This window comes from Gobius niger (assembly GCF_951799975.1).
Source record: "Gobius niger genome assembly, chromosome: 11".
NCBI lineage: Eukaryota > Metazoa > Chordata > Actinopteri > Gobiiformes > Gobiidae > Gobius > Gobius niger.
Genome location: NC_136862.1, coordinates 14,097,489 through 14,103,528, shown reverse-complemented (window position 1 = coordinate 14,103,528; position 6,040 = coordinate 14,097,489).

Below are 6,040 nucleotides of genomic sequence, written 5' to 3'. Positions count from 1 at the left end.
AAATACTAATGCAGTTGTATAATATATCTGCCATAGCGAATTAAACAGTGATGTATTACATTATGGTGCAGTGAGATAATCCCTGAATGTGATGTGTTATCTCAGTGCTGTATAGTTTGGTAAAAGACGCCAAGAGTTAGTGCTATATTTGGAAAACTTAATTTATGAGGCGAAGATTGGTATGGCTGTCACGCTGACCAGAACATCTTTTCCTCTTGTGTGAAATGATAAAGTTGAATGGCAGCCAACAACCCCAGACTAATTTTAGCCGTTAAGATGATTTCGCTGTCACGGTCGCTGAGAAAACCACCAATCTGCAACCTTTCACTGCCTGCACAGCAAATCATGTTGTAATGCAATAACGCTCAAAAAGTAAAATCTGTTTCTGGTGCCCTACAGGCTTCAAACATGACCTTTCTGCCTTCTATGTGTGAGTGGCACCAACAGCCATGCTGCAGCCCGTCACGCCTGTGTTTTGTGAGGAAAGCAAATAGGTATGTGCTGTTTTGTATTCAGTGCGCACTAACAGAGTCCAACTGGGATCTAGAGACACAAAATCTAAAACTGCAATAGAGGTGAACCCAGGCTAAGGCGGTGCTGGGACAAATCAACAGTGACTGAAAACTGTGGGCAATTTCACAGAGTCTAATGACAGGTTTATAGCTGGATACTAATGTAATTTTGTGTTTTGATACTGGATTCTGTTTTTTGACCATGTCTGTTCACTTGATTTAGATGTGTGTGCTTGTTCTCAGTTGTATAATAGACACATCTTCAATGCATGTGGCAATAGTGGCAGTTCATTTGACTACACTCACTCACTCTCATCCTCAGCGAACAGTGGGTTATTTAAGAATGACCCCATTAAGCTCTAAACTGGTGCCATGATACCATTCGTGAAACGAGCTCGATCTTTTCCTGTTTGTTTTTAGTAATTTCACACAGATGTAACACCGTCGTGAATGAACACAGGAAACAGCATAACAGCAGAGCAGGAAACAACAGAAAACACAACAAGGTATTTGGCAAAGCAGTGTAGGCTAACCTCCCAGAGCTGGATTGATATTATACAGCGGGAAAAAAACACTAACACTGTGTTTAATGACTGACAAATACCACAAGTATTCAGCCATGGTTAAAGTGCATATGACACAATAGACACAAGTTTTGCTAAAACATAATTAACATGATTATATTAAAGATTTTGCGAAAGATTGTTCCCAGGTTTTTTTTTTTAGTTTGGCCATTTTTGTAATGTTTATAGTTTCACTTTCTTATTGGACTCTGACAGGAAGTGACATAGAAGAAGGTAAACTATTTTAAACTGTTGCTGTGCCAACCATGTTAAGCCAATAGATACAGACGGTATCTCTGGAATTGCCCATTTGGAGTCATTTTTGAAAACAGTGTGGAGAAAAATGTAAACTTTCTCTAATTGTTCAAAAACTACTTTAACAAATGCTGAATTATATATAGGTTTCTACTAAATAAAGATACAAAGACATGGAGAGGAGCAAAGTGGTTCAACAGCTCATAAATACACAAATAACGGAGAATACTAACATAATGCTCCATGTTAGCACTAGCTACGACTGCCCTTTTTTCACTTCTACTGAACAATCTACTGTCAATAAACATCCATATGGACCTGACTTAGACTTGACTTTATTTGTATGTGATAGATACATTTATATTTAGCCAGAAAAAAGGCTAAAAAGAGTGAAAAATTGTGTTTCCCCTCGGCGAAACCGCGCTCCCTTCTATGACGCAATGCCGTATCTATGTCACTTCCTGTCAGCAGCTTAGAAAAAAAAAAAAAAAAAAAAAAAAAAAATTCTGGCCAACATTTCTTCATTAAAAATGGCTGCTTCACTGAAATAAAATGATAGTTATGCAACTGATAACTGATATCCATCTGAATATGTCATATTTTCAAAAGCATTAAAACCTGTCATATGCACTTTAAGTTGAGCTTGGTGATAGCCTATTTTCCTAAATTGTGGAACTAAGTTTTATTTGCTTACCGATGTATGTTTAGATCATTGACAGTACATCAATTAGACTCTCAATGGTTTAGACGACCTCAATGAAAATGGCCGCCTCTCAGGTTGGATTCAGGTGGCATCACAATATTCTAAAGAGCAGGTGAAACTTCCATGGTGGCAACTATGGTGTCAAAAAGCAGATGTTCTGTCTTGGTTTATAGCTAATATCTCTGTCATCTTTTCAGCAGCTCTTTGAAATGAACAAATCCCAAAGATTCAGCTCCTAACAAAAGAGAACAGAGATCTTCTTGTACGTAAAGTCTTCACCTTAGTGCTTCAGTTCAGATACTCTTTCACCTCAAGAGAAAGTCTCAGGCAGCTATTAACAGCTTTAGTGAATAAAAGTTCCCACTTCACCGAGTGTGATATCGGCTGCACTTGATACTCTCAGCACTATGTAAACGTGATACTCTCATGCGACTGATTAGGCTGTGATACATGAGCTGCTGAGCACATCCTGTTGTTAAATAATTACCATTGAACAATGCACACGAGCCGCTATAGATGAGGCACAAATGATCTGCAAAAGGGTGATGAGTCTACAATATCGATCATATCAATCATTTAGAAATCGAATTCGGCTAATTTCATTTTTTTTTCTCTCTGCCTAAAACAGCAATGCTTAGGTGAAGAAAAGGATGATACAAAACCTAAATAAAGTGTAAATACAACTTTAAAGAACGAGATACAGTATTTATGTGTAGCATAAACACTTTAATGGGATATTTCAGGATTTTTGACATAGGGCCTCATTTCCTAGTTATCCAGAGTGTTGCTGATTTCTGGAGATATATTTTTTTGTAATTCATGCAGTCCTTATATTTGAAGAGTTACGTGGTGCTAGGCTTGTGCTCGGCTAGCGCATTTCTATGGTATCAGCTAGCCTGCATTAAAAACAGGCTGACCCGCTCCACAGAGCACCTGAGGCAAATCACTTATAACGCTAGACTGACGATATACATGTCTGTGTTGATAGAGTAATAACTGACCTTGCATCACATGAATGATCGCATTTTGAGGGACTATTTTCTAGCAGATCACTCCACCGCTGCGTAGCTTATACAACCACGAAGCTGATGCTGCTCAAATATAAGTTATTTTAAATGCAAAATGGTTAAAATTACTCTATCGACACAGACATTTATATCGTTAGTCTGGGGTTATAAGTGCCTCAGGTGCACTGTGGAGCGGGTCAGACTGTTTTTAATGCAGGCTAGCTGATACCATAGAAGTGCGCTAGCCTTGCATTAGCCTAGCACCACAAAACTCTTCAACTATAAGAACTGCTTGAATTACAAAAAAAATATCTCCAGAAATCAGCAACACTGGATAACTAGGAAATGAGGCCCTATGTCAAAAATCCTGAAATATCCCTTTAAGGAAGACGTGGACCAACAGCTGATGTGATGCTAGCCGTATGTCACTGTATGTAATGGTCAGATGTCCATAAACCAAATGTACCAGGATGAGAGGAATAGACAGTCGTTGGTCCAGTAATGGATCTTTTATAATGTTTTGTATTGTATTTGAATTAAAGACAAACAATTACCCCAAGGATCTCAATAAAAATAACTAAATATATACACATGAAGGGCCAATCTGAAAAAACAGTGACATTAAAAAACTTCAACGTAAGCTTGAAAATCTCTTTACGTTGCAGTGTTTCTCAACGCCAGATCTGTTTCAGTGCCTTAAAAATATAGACTTGTTCACAACTAAATTCACACAACTTTAGTTTCATAAGTGGCATCTGTCGAGGAACAAATATCCCAAACTATTTTGAACGGAGAAATCTTCCCCCGCAAATGAACTCCCCATATATACATGCAGTACATACACACACATATACATATCTACTACATACATTTATTTTTTAGTTTATTTGGTGGGGACAGTGCATGTTAATGAGCATACATGTTTAATATAATAGATCCATGATGTAAACACACTCACCTATTGTACATGTTTTTAGTGGTAGGGGAAACCAGAGAACCCAGAGGAAATCTATAGACACGGACAGTTGAACATAATTATTACAGTATAGGGAGAGCGTAAACGATGCAGTGTATTATAAGGTACTTGTTACAACCTAGGCCTGCCAACATTTAAAGTTCTAAGGAAAATATCGCGATAAACGATATTATTGAGGACCAGTCAATGGCACTGAAACTTACTTTTTTTTTTTTTTTTTAAAGAAGGAAAATCTCAGTTTTCTCTTGTTCACTGAATGAAACACAATGTACTTCTGTGAAATTGTTCAAATATTACAAAATTAGTATAAAGAAGGAATGTAAGTAAATGTACTGAGTAAATGTTTTTGTACATAACGTGTTTTTCTGTCATTTATTGAACAATAAGTCGATATAATAATTATGTGACAGGCCTATTACAACTTCAACTGATAATGATCTTGTTTTCTGCTTAAACTTCACTTTCTCATTGTATTACTCACTTTACCGACTCGCTAACTTTTAAGTGAAAGTGTCAGAATGATAAATGGATTGTCTTGTACATCATCTTCAATATGATCCTTCTGTAGATCTTTTCAGCCCATATCTACAAGACACCATTTTGCGGTTTAGGTACGAGCCTGGCTGTCCTGAAGATGTGCAGCTATAATTCGCTGCCTTGAGTGTAGCTCATAAATCTGGTGTGAGCGCTCTGATGGCTGCCTCAGTCGTTTCTGCTCTTAGGGCTGCGGGGTGGCCTGTTTGTCAGACAAACTGCCGTGCCCCGTGTCAGGCGCCTCTGCCTTAGCCAAGCATCTTTGAGTAACGTTGTGAATGGGCTTTCTGCGTGTGCAGCCCTTTCTCCGCAGCCCTGGGAGAACAAACATCGGCTGAGATGGATGTTTGGATCAATACGGTATCTCATAATTATGACCTATTCACTATTAGCTCGGCTCTACCTTGCTTTTTCCTGGAGCAAATCCCAGCATGCTCTCTGTTCAGTGGACAAAATCTATACAGCTGCATTTTAAATCTGTTTGTGTATGAGTATAAAGCACATACCAATAAAAACATATGTACAAATACTTGATTTAAACACACACATACAAAACATCCTTCAATCACACCAAAGGAAATGACAAATAAACATCAGAGTATTTTTTACTACTTTATGATAATTGTACATGAGCATGATTTTCATTAACTTATGTATGAATTAATGCATGATTTCATGATACATTCATGCATTACTAAAATCATGACTTCTCAGGAACAAACATGATCACATGTTGGTTCATGGACGACTTCATCCCTGAAATAAATGTCTAACTACTGTAGTGAATGTACATGAAAATCATAATAATTCATCATGATCATGAGGTTCACATAAGAATACCATGAATTCACTAAAACGGCAATGAAATGACAGTAAAATAATCAACCAATCATGATCATGAGGATCATACATGAACATCATGACTCATATGGAGGAAATCTACGTGCAAATTATGGGCAAAAACACAAAGCATAACTTTATAGGATGCAATTTACGGCATCATGAACTTGCTAATCCTTAATACAACATGATTTCATTATGATTATTTCCCCTCAACTAAAGTGGTGCATTACCCTAAACGTTTTAACCTGTTAAAGACCAGCTCTGGAGGTCTTATTTGGTGATGCTGTACTTGTAATAATTTGTAATAATTTGTTATAAAAGTTTTTTAAGTGTGTTTTTCACACAAAAATTCCAATAGAATTTTTTATTTTATTTTTTAAATCCAGAAATCATTGCTTCTTCTTCAGGACTAAGCTGGTCTTTAACAGGTTAAAAAGTTTAGGATGATGCACCACTGTAGTTGAGGGGACATAATTTGCAAGTAGATTTTCTCCATATGAGTCATGATGTTCATGTATGATCCTCATGATCATGATTGGTTGATTATTTTACTGTCATTTCATTGCCGTTTTAGTGAATTCATGGTATTCTTATGTGAACCTCATGATCATGATGAATTATTTAGATTTTCATGTACATTCATTACA